General features: G+C 44.3%; 1 long non-coding RNA gene across 8 annotated transcripts in view; it reads right to left on the bottom strand.

Moving 5' to 3' along the window:
• The window catches only part of LOC119464813 (uncharacterized), a 97,491-nt gene that overhangs the window by 57,240 nt on the left and 21,114 nt on the right, over positions 1 to 19,137 (bottom strand). For 2 of the 8 annotated variants that reach the window (XR_007463632.1, XR_007463635.1), the window contains exon 4: positions 3,575 to 3,600. The exons of 4 other annotated variants lie outside the window; for them this stretch is intronic. This is a non-coding gene — a long non-coding RNA (uncharacterized LOC119464813). Of the gene's footprint in view, positions 1 to 303; positions 315 to 3,406; positions 3,601 to 19,137 lie in introns of those variants that run through there. 2 more of the 8 variants (XR_007463634.1, XR_007463628.1) reach the window with 2 other exon arrangements.

Below are 19,137 nucleotides of genomic sequence, written 5' to 3'. Positions count from 1 at the left end.
TACGCGGCGCGCATCTAACATAGCGTGACTAGTGTCAAGCGACTGTGCTAATTAAGCGAACAGTTCAAATCCTTCTCGTGAAACCGAGGCAAAGGGACTTCGCCGCGAAGATCTTGTAGTGTTTGGTGCGGAAAATTATGCTCCCGTAAAGTCGCTACTCCAGCTTACGCAGTGACTGCTGCGTGTGCTGCGGAGGCCTAGGACATTTACAGCGAAGCTGTATATGGCTAGCTCATTCGTCCGTCTATGACCGGTACGCATAAATTATCATCGTCAGCAATGGCTCTAGCGTCGTCGTCTTCTTCCACATCTGGCTCGTTGGCACCCCTCTGCGAAACCTCGAACGCGCTCGTGCTCCCTCGTTCGTCGTCTTCTTCCACAACTGGCACCAATGCCGTTCATCATTCCAGCGTTGAATTAGAGTTCTCTTCTGTCGTCGTAATGGAGAGCCAATAATGAACCTTTCATCGTCTTACATGACGGAGACATTATTATTTTACGCAATGTAACTTTGAAATATCGCAAGCTGCAATTTGACAGCCGCGGAATGCTGGCATAACGTAAGTGACGCCGTTAATCCGTCGCTGCCGAACGTGTGTGTAACCTCATTAACAAACACACAGACGTAATAAAATATATGAGAAAGACTTTGTTGCACCGTCGCGATTAATCGAGTGATAAATACTGGGACCGTAGGTTTCAGCTTAGCTGGTTAACCATCTGTGGAGTGCTTGGATAGCAGACAGACAGACAAAGAACTTTAATGAAAGCCCTGAGAAGCTCCGTTGCCCCCTCTCAGGGAGACGACGAAGCCGCTGGCCGCACCCACGTCGGCACGGGGAGACCAAGCTCCAGCGCCGCATAGTGGGCTCTCTGGACAGCCAAAATTAGCGTGACTGGTCGGAGCTCCGAAGAGCAGAGCTCCACTCCTCTGCAGTGCATCGCTGCGGGCCCCTCTGTAACGAGGGGCATCCCCAGAGCATGTGGTCTAAAGTACTACATTTTCCGCAGCTAGGGCAGTCTGGACTAAAGCAGTCAGGATTGATGTAGTGAAATAAATTCAGGTTGGGATATGATCCCGTCTGAAGCATGCGTAGTGTGACAGCTTGAGGTGTGGTTAGTGTGCCGTGTGGGGGAGAGTATAGTCTCCTACCAAGGTAGTAGTTTTTGGTAACCTCGTTGAAGGTGGAGAGAGTGTCACCAAACTCGACGAGCCTAGAATCGACGGAGCCTCGACTCGCAGTGGCGTCAGCGCGGATGGTCAGTTCGCGCGCTTGGGTGGCGATGTTTTTTTTTACAGCGGAAGATGTTATGGGCTCATTCCAATAGCCGTTTCAGTTTCAATAGCCGCTGGATCGAACCAGCGCCCGCTGCGTCGGAGCCAGTTACCTACCACTTAGCCACGCAAGCGCTTGCTATCGGGCAGTGGAAAAATGCCCTGAAACGCTCCCAAGCGCGCAGGGGCAGGCGACCCTAGCCTCCACCAGAATAGTGGCGGCATCTAGGTAAGCCGCCTCCAAACACAGCGTGCCCAGGCGCAGCTAGACGACGAGATGCGGTTCAGACGCGGCGCATAATCAACGCGGGTGGGACTGTTTTCACAACAAATCCGTGCAGGGGCGGGGCCTCGCCTAGCTGACGTATCACCATTGCCGCGTAATTCTTTTCTTCGTCTCTGTTTGGCGCCGTTCCAACGCCAGCAGCATTGGAACGGAGAACAGGCTGGGCTGGTTGTGACTAGACATATCTGTGGCTGCTATTAAGGGGTCGATGCTATTCCTAAATAAACATATCACTGTTTTGGTGATCCAATTATAATCTCACTATCAGCGAGAGGGCAGTCTACCTGGCTGGAGCAGTATTTTTTTATTTGGGGTGTTGCTTCGCATTGCTCCGCCACACCCTAACGACGGGAGCGGCACCGGCACACAACCAACCGCGCCGCCAAAGAGATAGGGGAAAAAGAAAACGGTGAAACGTCATCGAGGCAAGGCCCCGCCCCTGCACGGATTTGTTGTGAGAAACAGTCGCACTCAATCAACGTGATCCCGAGCTGCCGAGCCTCCACCAGTATGGCGGCGCCATCTAGTAAGGTGCTTGCAAACGTAGCGTGCCCGACATGTAAATTGCAGTTTTAAGGCTTGATCGGGTTCAGAATACTGCTGTGCAGAGAGCACAGCAAGCCGCAACTCGCCGTCGACGCCGGGTGGACAGTTCAGATCATTCTCGTCTAAATGAGGCGAACAGACTGCAGGGAAAAGCAGGTTATTGAGTTTTCTTTCCCTTTTTGTTTCTCTCTATCTGCACCAAATTTATCTCACAAGAAATTGGTTGCTTTAAGGTTTTGCAGTATAAAAACAGACTTCGAAACAGTGAACCAACGCCGTGCGCTTCCGGCCGCCTTCCTCTCTCGCGTACACTAGATTAGGCTGCTATTTCCGGCTCACCGTTGCACGCTTTCACTGGCACACACAACGCACGTCACGCGGCTACGATTTTATCACCGTTGGACTTTATACAAAATATCACTACGACGGCGACGGCAAAAATGCGCTTGGAATGTCCATATAATTCCTATCGCAATATCTTTCTCGTTTAGCTACAAAGTATTTTGGACAATAAACCCACATAACGTGTTTTGAAAGCTGATTTCTTTCTTAAGTTGATGGTTTATGAAGATATTACTCAAAAATATTTAGCCTCGGCAACTAGTTTGGGAAAGGGGTGCTTGCTGCTCTAGAAAGGGGTGCCTGCGACTCTATTGCTGCTTGAAACGTACAAAAAAGGCTTAGCGTCTAGTGCGCGCAATTAAAAGACGTAAAAGCGGAAACATTCCAAGCAGACACAGAGGTCGTATGTGTACAATAGGCCTCTTCGATTATCAGTCCCTGACAGTCCCGGACTGCTTGGGACTGCTGTGCTGCATTTGATTTTGCTCGGACAGCTTCCGAAGCTCCGCCCACTTGTCCGAGTGTTGTCAGAAGCGCGTTCGTTTATTCACGCACCGGAAGTTCCGGACTGCCCGCGGACTGTTGGAGCTGTCAGGAGATGTTTGCTCGGACAAGCGCAAGTAGCTAACAGACGACGGCAGTCTCAAAACGATGCGCGCGGTGTTTGACGCCATGTTGCGAATGGGTACATCACCATCGTAGTTCAAAATGGATACATCACCATCGCTGCGATGAATGCATGTTCATGCTGAAAATTGGTATTCATGGTTTTAAAAGGAATGTTTCTTATTCAATTGCACAACCACGTTTATTATGCGCGATTCTTTGTTGTGAACTGTTTCCGTCCAGGTAAAAGAAGTGTCCGATTATTCAAGAGCAGCTGCTGGACGACCAGAGAGCTCGCGGGGGCGATGAACATCTGAGACGGCGAATAAAATGAGAGAAACAAATTTTTCAATGTAAGACGGGATGCATTTATTGAGCCAACGTGTAGCGAGGTCTTGCCAGAGATTCGAGGACTTCAGCCACATTTAGAGTAGGCACAGACAGCCTTTCAGCTGCAGTAGGTCAACGCATAGGCCTATTGCGACACCCTTGTCCTTGCAGCTTTTAGTGCAGGCGACGGGGTCTGGGCATCCGCTGCCAATTTCTGCAGAAAAGCGATGTTTCAGTTCGTAGGCACAGCGAGTAACACCAACAAATAGGTTATATTTGCAAAGCAAATGTGATGAACTTATGAGGGCAATTTTGCTAACGACCACAAAATGGTAAGATGATGTCTGCGTAAATAGATGTCTGCGTAAACCTTTGTACACTGCCCTCGCTCTTTGTTTATTACTCATAAAAGTAACAGCCTCTGAAAGTAGACAGCCAATTCGCCACGAACGACTCATTGGTGAATATCGCCCAGAAGGTCGTCTTTGAACTCCATAGTAGTTTCTTACGGGTACAGAAAATACTGACTCTGCCATTCAGAATGTGCGGGGTGCAAAACAACGCATATTACCAAACTCAAAGTATTCGACATTCTTCAATTATGAGAAAGTCTAATTGAAAAGTGGACATCCATGGAGGCGTTTGAGGTGAAGTAGGGTTATGACTTCGTGTCTGTCACAAAATATTGATTTACTGTAGGTGAAAACACAACGCCTTATTGTTTGTTTTTTGAGCTACCTATATAAAGAAATATTACGGGAAGATTAATGATGGTCGAAAAAAAGGAATTATAGAATGTTTTTAGTTCGACCGTATCGCTTTGTATTCAATTATAGGTGGCGTGGCACACGGCACGTTGAATTTCTGCCTCAACGGACATTTGGACGGTAGGCTTTGCCATTCGGTATTCACTCAAACATCCACAAAGTGACTCATGAAAAACACTGTCTGTATATTTTGTTGTGTGGGGAAGTTATTAAATCCATTATATCTAGAGAAAGCACACCTATGTCGATAGAACCAGAGATGCGAAATAAATTCAGTATAGGAATTTCAGAAACGTATATTACGCTTCGAGAAGTTTGCTCAGAATTCTAAAGGCTCCGTAGAAGAAATCAAGAAAGATTTATATTTTGTTGAAGCCATCATTATCAAAGGGTAAAAAAAGAACATTGCCTGTGTGGGTACGCATTCTAGGTATGTTTTCCTTTAAAGCTTATTTCACATGGCTTGGATAGATATATTTAAAAGCACGCCATTTTGTACAGACAGCATACGTTCTAGCATTCCGTCAAAAAGACCGGGAAGAGCCACAAATATGGTTAAACATACGTTCACATTTAAAACCTCATATTCTACGCATACCAGCAACCAAAATCTACCACTTTGAGCTGATGTGACACAAAAAACGCAAAATCCAGCTGGGTTTAGGTTAAGTTTTGCACAACGGTTCGACATGTTAGTAAACACTAATTCGCCGTCAGCTTTGATTGAATAAACTTGAGCAACAAATGGAATGCCTCAGTGTCCAAGATTGTCAGTTGTCTACAATGACATGGAGACGGCTGATTAACGCGCGACAAGTCTACGGCATGTCAAGGAAAATTTTGTGGCCTGAACACGAAACACCATATTAACAATTGAAGACAAACAGCATACTCGGCTTAGCAATCAGGCATACAGCATATATATATATATATATATATATTATATATATATATATATCTGTGTGTGGAGAAACAGCATAAGCATTATTGGCTAATTTAAAAAAGTATCTAGTAATAATTTTGCCTCAAAAAAGTGAAGATTTATTGCCTTAAGTAATTATTGCGCAACGGTTATATTGCATGAAAAGGTGAGCACACCGGCTTTTTAGGTGCGGTCTTTATATATCTGGTTTGTGGGCGTGCGGTTATTGATACCGGCGCCCAGGCCTCTCCTCGATCATATAGACACACAATTATTTCGCGTTTAACGAAGGATTACCGTGGAGTTGGGCATGTAAAGGTGCCTATAGGCCAATTTTCCAACGAAGATGTATAAATTTTGTGGCTTAAAGACAGAACTCCAGGTGAACAATTGAAGGCAAACGGGATATCTTGCTTTGCAATCAGGCATACCGCATAGATATATGTATATATATGTATATATATATATATACATATGCGTAGTGACGACACCACTTTTTTATCTATAAAAGGGAGACCCGTCTACCAACTCCTTCAGATCATTCTCAGACTGCCATGGGTATACCACGGAAATTAAAGACACCAGAAGACCAGCGTGAATACAATGCTCGACCATGTGTGGTGTTTGTTACAGCTTCGCTGGACAATCACGTTCTCAGAGTGGGTTGGCGGCCAATTTTTTCAGCAAATCTGATTTTAAAAATTCTAAATACTATAGAAACGAGCTCGATGACATATGGAGCTAGCTATAATAATTTCTCAAGTATGTTTAAATACTTTATGTTAAAGACGTAACCGTACTATATTGTGCCATTGCTCATGGTGCAACATATTAACAGCGTACATAGAGTCTTCAAGACATGACAATCCTGCAACTGGGGGTCATAATAAGGCACTTACGGGGCTAAGGCATTCATTTCTTTGGGAGTATGTTCTAGCCACAATGGAAATTAGCATGGCATGAAAAACACCTACCAGATTCGTAAACAGAAACAATACCTTACAACAAACAAACATGTAAAACTTTTACACTTACGGCATTGGCTGACCGATTTATCGGTTCTCTCCTGTGCTGCAGTCATCACGGCGAGGAACGCTGCACGCAGGTAGGCGCAAGACATCGGAAATTACCGAGGGTACATCAAAGTGTCCTTGTTAAGCTATATTTTCACCCATTTCTAAAGAAGATTTCGCAAGCCTGTGGAATCGATGCTTTCGAGTGAGACGGAAGAGTATCCAATCGTATGTGTATTTAGTAGAATCTAACCATGAAAAATTTGAAACAGCAGTTTTAATCAGAACGGTCTGTTACCTGGCAAAAGTGGTGCCCACTCTCGCATTTTCACGCATGCATATTCCGTTTATAATAGAAAGAGCGTTGCTACAAAGGTATGAAATGCATTGCTAATTAGCGCAACCCACTCACCTGCTAGTACTGCAAGGAGCAAGGTGGCAGAGGTGAACTTCATCTTAGCAATGAGCCTGACTTTGTTTCCTACAAGAACGAAGGGAAAAGTTCAAATTATGTGGCTTACCGAACAGAGCGTACAGTGGTGAAAAAGAGATTAAGTTTGCGTGAACGTTCAGTCGTTTATGGTTTTCTATAAAGTTTAAAATGTTTAGGGTACAGTTCCGGCTTTAGTTGGCCGGTGAATGTGTGCTGCCAATTCAGGAATCTGTTTGTCCCTTTATAGAGCCACTGTTCATACTTACGTTATCAGTGTAGTTTATAAGCAGTTTTCTATCTACGAAAACGTTTCTCTGACGAATGGGACTACCACGTGTGGAAACGTTGCAATACACTATGCGATCAATACAAGACGAAGAAAGGCAGTTCGACACGGGCGTTCAGCATTTGGCGTTCAAAAGAATCTGCTGCTTGAGATAGCAATGTAACCTACTTTTTTTGTACGGCTAGCAAGGCCCCGAATAAGGGCCTTCTCGGTGAGGCAGCCTGTTATTTTAGGTTGTTTGGAACAATTATCCGGAAATAAAGGCAATCGTTCGGCAATCTCTGTAAATTGAAAAGTAATAGATTTGTGGCTTACGAAAGAGCCATATCCCATGCGTGTCTTTTTAACAAAATATTTACATACGCATCGCGTCCAGCTCAGTATTGGACTGTTCCTATCTCTCATATTCACGCAAGCAATAACTAATTTTGAAACTAATAGGTTTTCTTTAATTTTATAGCTTGTGTTGAATCAATATGAACATTTTCTGCTCAAGCAATGAACGCTTTTCGGGGAACAGGTATCGGAAGATGACACACTAATAATGGAAATGCCGTAAGCGTATTACCAAATTATCAATTGAATGTGCAAGCAAACCTTTCTACTGCTCACAGAGATATTGAAAACCTACCTGAAAAGACAAAATGCTCGAAAGAGACTAAATATTCGATCGCACAGCAGCTTCAAGAATGATTAGGGCAGGACAGTGTGTCTCCTTTATATCTCCCCTTAGCTCGAAAAAACACACGTGGAGAAGTGTTACGCAGCTGTGCATGAATGCAGTTTGCACGGGATAACGCATTTCCTGTTTGGTGGCCAAGGTAGGTTAATTTGATTTATATTTTAAAGTGATGCACACATGCGGAAAAACACTCGGAAGCGGGGATTTGGATAAATATTATTCCCAACGGCAGCCTAATTTTACGTACCTGACGCATCTGAAATGCGCGCTTGGCTTTAGGTACTATATTTGGTGACCAAGCTATGTCAGGCTTATTTATATTTTAACGCTACGCACACGTGCAGGAAAAACGCATTCGGAAACAGGAAACCAAATGCGTATTATTCCCGATGGGAACCTTATTTTATATACACGCCACACTTGAAATGCGCGTTGAATTTTAGGTGCCATGTTTGGTGACCATGGTATGTCAGATTGATTTATATTTTAAAGCGATTTCTGGTTGTAGAACCACATATTCACAAACAGGAAACCGGACGCTTATATTTCTCAAAAGCTACCGACATTTTTATTCATGTCTGGTTTAAATGTGGTTTGAGATTGATGTACTTTGCGTCTGTAAAAATTACTGTGCGGATATTCTAGCGTATCCCCACAGACAAGTATTAAATTCAGTTGAATCGACGGGGAATGCTTTTGAGAATTGATACACCTGTTAAGCATGATCTGGCTTACCTGCTTTGTCTAGTACAGTTCCTTGTCTAGGCTAGCTTATTAGAAGAAAACTAGGAGGTGCGCAACGCTGGTTTTAAATAATTACTACTGCAAACACTCGTCAAGAAATTGGCGAAATGCTATGTATGCTTTTTTTCATGGTGAACGGAAAAAAGGAATGCAGTGAGAGAAGTACTTTTGAATTGCTGTGAAACATGAAGTACGCAGCCAAGTGGAACCTTACAATGCAAGAGTTATTGCTGTTTCAAAGAAGCTAAGTTCTAAAAAATATATTTCTTGTCCTCACAGTGACGAAGAAATCTCCCTTACCTTTCGGTTTATTGAAAAATAATTTTAAAATATCACGGGAAACTGTAATATTGCTCGTGTCTAAGCTTCGCAACGGGTAAAGCTCTTGCTCCCATCTATTGGCATATATATATATATATATATATATGCAAAACCCTGGCCAGATTGTCTGACATAACTAAGGTGAGTGGTATGGAAAAATTGTCTTCGTAGCACGCAGCTTCAATAAAGCCCGCAAGGTTAAGATGCCGTAATAGCATGCTGGCCCAAGGTTCCTTTCGTTCCACATTTGCGGCTGCCAAAACCATAGCTTACTGCTGTCTTAGGCAATTTGAACCACTATTGAATGAATAAGCGACTTCAAAGAATTGCTCCTTGAAACCTTGCTAACTAATCTATCCGTGAGTTTCTTGCACCACCACGGTACATATGCCATGGTTGTTACTGAAAGATGAAATGGCTTCAGTGCCCAGCTGGTGCGAGTAGTCATTTCCCTCAGCGGCGGCATTTACTGCATTCCGACAGCTAACTTACCTAAAACAAAGGGTCTTACCGAAATACACAAGACAGTCGCAGATATGTTTTCAATGTATCTCTAAAATGATCAAATAAAATCATACATCCTCCCAAACTTTGTCACGTTCGCTTAAAACACTGCGGTTCGGTAGCAATAGGAGTCGCGCCTTTTAATGCGATCGCGTTAAGGGCCACGTGTAGCAGAAAATCCGGCGTCGGCGTGGATCTCGGCGTCCGTGGCGGAAAAATCATCCCCAACCACCCTCACCGCGCGGGCCCTCAGTGCGTCGCAAGGTATAGCGAAGGAGAAAATCATCCCGAACCACCCCAACCGCGCAGGCTCTCCACGTGGTGCAGGCATTTGGTGAATTAAAATTAAATTTCTCCCAATAACATCCGTCAGAAAAATGGTAAAGTACGGCTTAAGCACAACCTACAGACATGGCGGCGCCGGATTGTAATTTGAATGTACGAGAAAACATAATTCTGTTACGAAGAAACTCAAACACGCAAATGCAAGTCAAAAGGCAGGTCAAATTGGGACTTCTCCTAACTAATGCGTTTTGGACACGCGCGCGTCGGGGCAATAGTAAACAGTTATCAAAATAATAAAAAAGATGCTAGCGCCTTCGCATTTTAATACAAGACGACTTACATAGCCCCTGGAAAAACGCCTTCCCAACAATGCACTTCTGTTTAAAAGTGAAGCCGACTTTGTAAGCTGGCTTTCGCAGGTTCTGTGTTGCGGTGAAGCCCACTGAAACAAAAATGCCACGCGAACGGGGCCCGATAACGCTATCTAATACCAATCTTAAAGGCTAAGCTTAAGCGTCCACCAATTTTTTGGCTTGCTTTTTGAGCTTCAGACCACAATGGAAAAGGCTATGCTGTTATTACAGAACGCAGGGCGACAAGCACAGACAATACTGATAAATATACGCAGCGTGCGGAGAAAGCTTCTTAGCTCGACGATTGATTTCTAATTCGCCGTCACGAGTGCATCGTGGGTTACCGGGGCAACATCTGACACGGGCATTACCTTCCATAAAATTTGGGTCTACAGCGGTTACATTGTTATTGAATGACTGAACGACACGTATTACTAAGTTGATCTAAAAAGCACCACAAGGTACTCTCATCGCACCTCACTGGGAGACGTCCCGCAGGGGCGTCTGCGAAAGCAGGAGTTTGGTGTGTTGCGACACCACGGACCCGAGCACATGGGGGTTGGACCATACCACGTTTAACCGTGCGTGGCTTAGCCGTGTCCGGGGAAAAGGGGATCCTGGGGGTTGAGCCGAAGCCGGGTGTTTGGACCTTTAAGGCCCCTCGGCGGAGGGAACACACCCCTTTGCCTCTGCTTCACGTAGACGGCACCCCCGGACTGACCTGCCCGGGGGAAACCGGTAGTCGTCTTTTCCTATCTCTCTCTACCATCATCTTCGTCTTTCCCTTCCACTTTTAATCTGTCCTGTCCTCTCATCTTTTCCATGGTGGAAACTGGAAATCGTCGTCCCATGGTGGAACGACGAATGTCGGAACGCTCGTAGGAAGCAGAACAAGGCGTGGGGGTTGCTACGCGACTCCCCAACTGCGGAGAATCTTGTCAATTTTAAGAAAATTAAATCGAAGGGCCGAAGAACGCGCCGACAGGCCAGGAGAGAGAGTTGGGAGAAGTTTTTATCAGGCATCAACTCATATACAGACGAGGGCAGAGTCTGGAAGAAAGTTAGTAAGATAAACAGGCTACAAACTTATTCACTCCCGTTGGTAAACGCACAAGGCGACAGTCTGGAAGACCAAGCTAACTGCCTGGGAGCACATTTTGAACATGTGGCAAGCTCATCCCATTATTCGTCAACATTTAAAAAACACAAGGCTACAATAGAAAAACAGAAAATAGAAAGAAAATGCACCGGAGACGAGGCATACAACCAGCCATTTTGCATCGCTGAGCTATATGCATCGCTTAGTTGTTGCAATAAGTCTGCCCCAGGCTCTGACCGCATAGTTTATCAAATGCTAAAACACCTTCCCCATGAAACAAAGAAAACTCTCCTCTGCCTTTACAATGCTATATGGTCCTCCGGCAAGATCCCCGCCGCCTGGAAAGAGGCAATTGTCGTCCCTATACTGAAGCAGGGCAAGGACCCATCGTCTGTTTCGAGTTACCGGCCTATAGCACTAACAAGCTGCCTCTGCAAACTGCTCGAAAAATTGATAAACCGCCGACTAATCCATTTCCTCGAATCAAACAAACTGCTTGACCCGTACCAATGCGGGTTTCGAGAGGGTCGATCCACCGCCGACCATTTGATACGTATTGAAACGCAAATTCGTGAAGCTTTTGTCCGTAAGCAGTTCTTTCTGTCTGTATTCCTTGATATGGAAAAAGCCTACGATACCACGTGGCGGTTTGGAATACTTAAGAGACCTCTCACACGTTGGTATACGTAGTAACATGTTAAATGTCATAGAAAGTTATTTATCTAATCGCACATTCTGTGTTCGTGTGGGAAATGCTGTATCAAGACCATTTGTGCAGGAAACTGGAGTGAAACAGGGCGGGGTGCTCAGTTGCACTCTCTTTATCGTAAAAATGAGTTCTTTGCGTCTGTATATCCCAAGAAACATGTTCTCTTCTGCATACGTCGATGATGTACAGATAGGTTTCGCCTCGTGCAATCTCGCAGTCTGTGAGCGGCAGATTCAGCTTGGTCTGAACAAGGTGTCTAAGTGGGCAGACGAGAATGGATTTAGCCTTAACCCACAAAGGACCACCTGCGTCCTGTTCTCCAGAAAGAGGGGTCTGCACCCCGATTCTGATATTGAGTTGCAGGGACAACGTGTGGCCGTAAAAACCGAACATAAATTTTTAGGTGTAATTCTCGATACGAAGCTAACGTTTGTGGCACACATACGGTATCTAAGAAACAAGTGCATGAAAACAATAAATATTCTAAAAGTGTTGTCACGCACCGCTTGGGGTACTGACACACGGTGTCTTTTGAATTTGTACAAGAGCCTCATACTCACAAGATTAGATTACGGCGCCATAGTGTACCATTCCGCTACGCCAAGCGCCCTAAGGATGCTGGATCCTGTACACCATCTAGGCATCCGCCTAGCGACTGGTGCCTTCAGGACAAGTCCTGTGGCAAGTAGAGGCGGACATGTGGTCGCTTGATATACAACGTTTATCCTTAAGCCTCACCTATTTCCTGAAAGTAAATTCGAACCTGGAACATCCGTCCTTCTCAACCGTAAATGATATGACCAGTTCCACACTCTTCAATAACCGGCCGACAGCAAGAAAACCCTTTTCACTACGTGTAAGAAAAATTAGTGAAGAAATGGACATCCCACTACTTGAAAATACCCTGATGGCCCCAGCAAAGCCAGTGCCACCGTGGCAGTGGAAACTCATAGAGTGTGATACTTCCTTTGCAGAGGTCACAAAAGATGCTCCAGAAGCACATATCAGGATGCATTTTCTAGAAATCCAGTTTAAGTACTCGTCCTGCACTCAGTTTTACACGGACGCTTCAAAGTCACATGCAGGGGTTTCTTATGCAGTAGTCGGCCCATCGTTCTCCGAGTCCGATGTACTGCACCCGGAAACAAGCATTTTTAGGGCTGAGGCCTATGCACTTTTATCGGCTGTGAAGAGTATAGGCAAATCCAAACTCAAAAGATAAATAATTTTTACAGACTCCCTAAGCGTTGTAAAAGCTATCATGACTCTACATAGACACAAAAGCCCTGTACTTATCGAACTGTATTCTGCTCTGTGCAACGCATACCTGTCTAACCAGCATATTATTTTGTGCTGGGTGCCTGGCCATCGAGGCATCGAGGGCAATGTTCTGGCTGATCAAATGGCCACATCAACTACATCGCGAGCCCTTAACCCTACCGCTTCTATCCCTGCCACAGATCTCAAGCCCTACTTGAGAAAAAAACTTCGAAGCCACTGGCAGCGCTTGTGGGATGCCGAAACGAACAACAAGCTCCACTTAGTTAAGCCACAGATAGGTCCCTGGCGTCCTGTTACGAAAATTCGAAGAACTAATGTCCTATTCTCTCGTCTGAGAATAGGACATACATTCGGCACCCACAATTTTCTCTTGACTGGAAATGACCCGCCAACCTGTGGTAGATGTGGAGAGAGGCTTACATTTCTCCACGTGCTTGTGGAGTGCAGGGAAGCTGAAAGAGAGAGAAAAAGACACTTTCCTCTAGCGTACCAGTACCGTCTCCCTCTCCACCCCGCTATGTTTCTTGGTGACGAACCTCTCTTTAACACCAAATCTGTTTTGGATTTTCTGAGCGATGTTGTACTGCATGTTATTTGCCCAATAGTCTCGTAGCGCATCCACTCCTCAGAGGATGTCGCCGCGATAGTAGTTTTGCATAGCACGCGCCTCCAGGCCCTTACGTGTTCAAAGGGTCTGTCAAGGCAGTACTGCTTTTCGAAAAAACTGTGATATATTTTCGTTTATCGTCATTACCTTGCAATTTGTTCTTTCATGATCATAGTGCACCTCATTAGCCATTGCCATAATTTTATTACATATATTTTTGTACGCATTTTACAGCGATTTGTTTTTAGGCCCTTTTACAGCCACGACACACCTTTCCCAATTCATTGGTCCATTGTCAGTTCATAACCACTGGCCTGGCGCTCTTTGGCCATACCTGGCCTTTGCGCCATTAAACACCATTCATCATCATCATCACTGGGAGACGTACGCCGGAGAATGGGTCACCTTATCTGCAAAACTTAGGACAGCATTGTATTGAACACTATCCTATTGTAGTACACAAGCAAAAAGTATCAAATTTTCATACTGGGTGCGTTTCTAGAAATCCTCTGCAAGAATATTAACAACTAATTTAACCGTCGCTCGTGACACAGTGAAAGAGAAGACCAGGTGTATAAAAGTTAAATCTATTTCAAGAATGACTAGTCTTGAGCTGCTATTGCTACGTGCCTACTTAAATAGGCGTCTTATGTTTTACAGATTATGAACAGCAGTAATCTTAAGTTACTCGTTGATTTTGTGCAATCGTATAAAAGATGGTATCATTCAGCACCGATTCTGGCGTTCAAGTGAAAGCCGATCGCTTTCCGCTGTTTTATTTGTATAAAACCGCAGTACACGCATTTTATGATCGGTTCAGTTGGACTAGATGACATCAGACTTTCTTGTAAAAGAATGTGCTGAACGAACACAATGAACAAAGAAACCTTACTAGGACTTTTTTTCTATCCTGGCGAGACGCATGGGCCATGAAGGTCTACGACCTACTGTATTTTGTAACATGCGAGCTGGTTGGGTGTCATTGTTACTATTACGTTTTGCTAGCTTACTTAAAAATTTGTAATTGACTGTTTGCGGAAAGATAAAAAAAATTGCGTAGCAATAGAAAAACGAACGGAATGAAAGTTATGACGGCTACATTGTGATTGTCTCAGAAGAACACGCACACCGATGTTCTCGTTCATGGGGTCCATCTATGAGAACCAAAAAGTTATCACAAAAATGGTACTCCTGAAAGTGTAACGTGCTGTGGTGGTTGCCCTACAAGTTCTTATGTCTTTGCATCCTGAACAAGCGCGTTTAAAACACGCCTCATCACTCGATTTGGCCTGACCGTACAGGCAGCCTCGGGTACTGAGCAGATCAGTTAGTTATGTAAGGCTTTGTGGCGCTAAAGCAACTAAGGCTATGATGCGCCAACTGAGCAGATCAATTGTACCAATGCACGAAAGGCGATTTCACTCCCCTTGCAGGATCTTTTCTGAAGCTTTCCTTCCGTTTTTACAGCCTCAGGAATTCGGCACGAGGCGAGAGGTCCTCTCTTCCTTCACTCGTCAGTTTCACGCTGCCCACTCTGCCTCGGAACATTCAGGCTTGCGCGGATTCCGCTCGAATAACAAGTTAAATCTCGGTAATGCATATATTTGAGTAACGCACGCCTTTCACGAAATTGCCCTACCAGGTAACACAAAAACAGGATGGCCACTTCCGAGACGGTCACACTGTCGCCGTATCATATAGAGTAAACGTGGGTCTCTTTCCCGTTCACTGACACAACCTGCGCCATTTTCTCGTCAATATCAGCGTTCGGCAGCATCAACCTGCTCAGGCAGCGTCAGAGGCAGCATGAATGACAGGTGTATGTGTTATCAAAACAATGCGTTGTCATATGACGGAGATAAGTGCATTTGTTGTTGTCTTTGCCATCTTCAGGCAATTTGAGCGTATGTATCTGTTAATCTAGCGTTGTACACAACTGGTGCCGGCAGTGCCAGACAACTTGGTTCGCTGGGTTTGCTTTCGCGATGTCTTCGTAGTCGCGGCATTGTTGTTAATCGAGCATCGCCATCCGACTCGCGCCTGCGATTCTTGCGAACTACCTTCACTCGAGACTGCTGAAATGCGGAAGAAGATCCGTAAATGTGGTTTGCGGAACACCGGGTGGTAGCTGCCTCCGAACAAGCCGCGATTAAAAGGAAACTTTGACATAAGCTTTATTTTTGATCGCAGGATATCAACGCGCTATCACTTCGTGCTTAGCGACACTCACATCGGTATTTCATCACCCTTCTCGTCTTTTCTAGGCCGTTTATTCTTGCATCGAGACCGGCTATTTCGAGTTACGCATAAAGTCTGAGTACGACAACACTGATACGCTGCACCGAACTCCAGCAACGCAAGACCGTCACAGCGACTCGGATCAAAAACACCCTGATTTGACGCTCACAAAAAAAGCTATTAGAGGGCTACAACATTGTATAAAAGTGATGTAATTGTTATTTCAGTTTCTTAAGATGTTTACTTAGGCAGCTCGATGATGGCGTATTACTAGGATAGCAATGGGCCTGATGAAGAGGAACGTGTTCGCAGTTTCGAGCAGCTTAAAGAGCCCAGGCTGTTTCTGACCCTCAGCATTTGCAAGCTCCACAATAAGCACATCATTATTTTTTTATTATTTATTGGATAATGTCAGCCATTGCAGGCCCTCACAGGAGTGAACAATAAGTACATGGAAAAACCTGTCAAAATATCGACTGTCAACATGCTCGAACTCTACGAGTGAGTTGCAGAGAGCTGGTCGAGGTGCACCGCCGCAGGGTCGACACCATTTTCCGCTATTTCAAAACAGCTTCGCATAACATTAATTCCCGCAAAGCATACGATATGCATAATTGCTTTTATTCAGAGTACGACAACAATTGCTGTGTGCTTAGAGAATTATGGATTTCTGTGTCTATGTTTGTTTGCATAGCAGAAACGTATTCTGAGACAGTTTCATTGGCCTACTTCAATGTTGCCCCGTAAAACGCTCGCTATAGGCCTATTCACATTTATGGGAAGATGTGCCTCATAATATTTGCGGACGAATGCTGTCTAAAACCTAAAGCTCATTTCAAATGGGTAGTGTCGCAAAAAATAGGTTGCGGTTAAAAATTATTCTTATCTGGTTTCTTTTTTCCGAGTATGTTTTACTGCAAATGTGCATCACTTTATATTGGGAATCAAACCCACGTGCCGTTGTTGGTGAAATTTTATGAAGAATTTTACGTAAAACCTAAAGCGCACCTAAAATGCGTCGAGTATGTAAAATTAGGTTGCCGTTGGGAAAACGTAGACCTGCCTTCCTGTTTCGGACTATGTTTTTTTTTTGAGTAAGTATGCACCTCTATATGTTTGAAATCAAACCTAAGCGCCTTGGTCTCCTCACTGCATAAGTGTTATCCTGTGCACAGCGCATCCACTGCCAAGCTACCTCTTCTTCCGGCTTGAAGATAATTTGTAAAGCAGGGGCATTGTCGTATCTTTATGAGCCTTCTAGCTGTTCTGCAATCGAAGACCAAGCAGGATTTCGCCATTTCGTCTCTACAGGCGAGAGGCGGAGCGATCGATTACTCTATGAGAAGTACATATTTTACCTTACCTTCACTATATAATTTGTTACTCCGCATTCATCATTTCTATAAATATTATTTTATGTTCCTGTATACGTTTGCTCCTCTGAGGGCCTTTTTGTATGAGTGCCAAATGTTGGCATAGCGCGAACGCAATTAGTCTCGAAATGTTTAAAAATAAGTGTTGCTTTCCTGATTATCATGTATAAGTAGCGTAGATTGATGAGCTTTACACGAAGTGACGGAAGTAACTGTTCTAAAACACCGCACCATATATACCTCTTTGGTAAGCCAGAAATGTCTTACGATTCAAAGCAGTAGGATTGCCATCTCAATCACTCAAATTTCTAATCGTTCAAGGCAGCGAAGAACAGTGTACACCTTTCGAGAAGGGCCTTACCTGCGACCATGGAGGTAAAAAATACTAGGAGGGAGCGTCACGTGATTCCCCTAGCCTCGGCAAGCCAACCTCCTCTGAAGCCACCCCTCCCTCTCTTAGGGGCCCCGTGCGCGGTGCCTTATGGGGCGGAAAAGGCCCACAAGGTTGCCGGAACATTCGTGATTGTTTGGTACGTGGTAACTTTTAGTGGCGCCTGCCGTCACAGGCTTGGAGGCCCGTATGCGGGTAGTGGTTTTCTGCTACTGCGCGCGTCGTTCTTCGCTTCAAATGCGATGCCTTGAAACGAGGAGCAAGACTGGGGCGCCTGACTCATGAAGACAGAAAATTTTCAAGACGTCACTTGCGCTTACCACCGCGGTTAGTGGAGTTGCCAGCGCTCGCGGCTCGAAACCCGTCCACACGCCCGAGTGTCGTCTATTTTTCCCTCGTACTCAAGTTTCGTCAAATCAGCTGTTGTGCACCTTAAACTGCGGTGCGTATTATCGTGCTACTTTTTGTCCCGCTGTCTTGCACCTAGGAAGAAACGAGATGTTTTGAAGGACGCTTTTTGGCGCATTTTCGCTTAGTCCACTGAGCCAAAATGCAACAAGAAACCTAGCTCTGCTGTGCGTCTTTTGTTTTGAGAAAAATAAATAGCATTAGCCTGCATTCTAAACGCCGAAGTCGTCGCCGTTTATTCATATTTGCGTGCACTATTTTCTACGATTGTATGGTGCGACGACGCTGTTGATCGACGCGCCTCGGGGATCCACTATCGTTATGCAGTAAAGCAAATGGACGGAATTTGTGCATTATCTAGAGTTTATTCAGCTGTTTTCGAATGTGAGTATAGCTTCACAGCAGAATTATGTCCGAGAGTCAAACACTGCCAGGGGGACCCTTCTCTCTGCTAGTGTGAAATGGCATGAAAACTGAATACATATAGCGGCAAGGGAAAAATGGCAGCATTCATTTGCACTTGTGGATTCATTGTGTTGCTGGTGTGCTTGTACTCTGGAAAGCACATTTTTATGACAACAGTAATTGTTTCATTCTTTATTCAATGTTTATTGCACCTAAAGAAGCCAGAAGATTTCACACAAATTTATAATATAATATATAATGTATTTCACATTCATAATACAAATGAAGTACATTGCAGAGTATACACAAAAGATAATGAACAGCAAATAGGAAAACTTATTGTGCCACTGCTCTATGGTATCAGTATAAGTCATCATACGTGTATGCAACAGGACATTTGTATACAATATTGTTACACAAAGTGAACTATATCATACATAGTATTGGTACCTTTAACAAAACTCTTCAATGGGATCAGCTATCCTTGAATGTCGCTGCTGCAGTTTAGCTGACAAATGCCTTGTATGCAACATCTTCGCTACAGGGTTATAATTGTACAATATTTATATCTGCGATGTACTCACAAATATTTAAAGGGTTTGTTGATGGTGCATGTCAGAAATATAGTCAGTACATATTCAGAAATCGAAAAAAGATAGAGTGGTAGTCCACAAAGTCAAAGATGAAAACATTGATGCGAGGTCAGACCCACAAACTAAGTACGTCAACATTGAAATACAATGCATTTTGCTGCAAGTAAAATGTACAACAAATCTTATGTTTTATCACATATCTACAAAAAAATCAGCACCGTAGAAGCTGAGCCAACACACCACAAAATTAAGAGGCGACGGCTCTATTACATTGTGAACTTCAAATGAATGAATATTTCACGGTATTTAAAACAACCATTGAGTGGTATACACCAAA

This window comes from Dermacentor silvarum, chromosome 9 (assembly GCF_013339745.2).
Source record: "Dermacentor silvarum isolate Dsil-2018 chromosome 9, BIME_Dsil_1.4, whole genome shotgun sequence".
Lineage (NCBI taxonomy): Eukaryota > Metazoa > Arthropoda > Arachnida > Ixodida > Ixodidae > Dermacentor > Dermacentor silvarum.
Note: the sequence above shows the minus strand (reverse complement) of the source record. Positions and strands in the feature narration are given on the sequence as shown.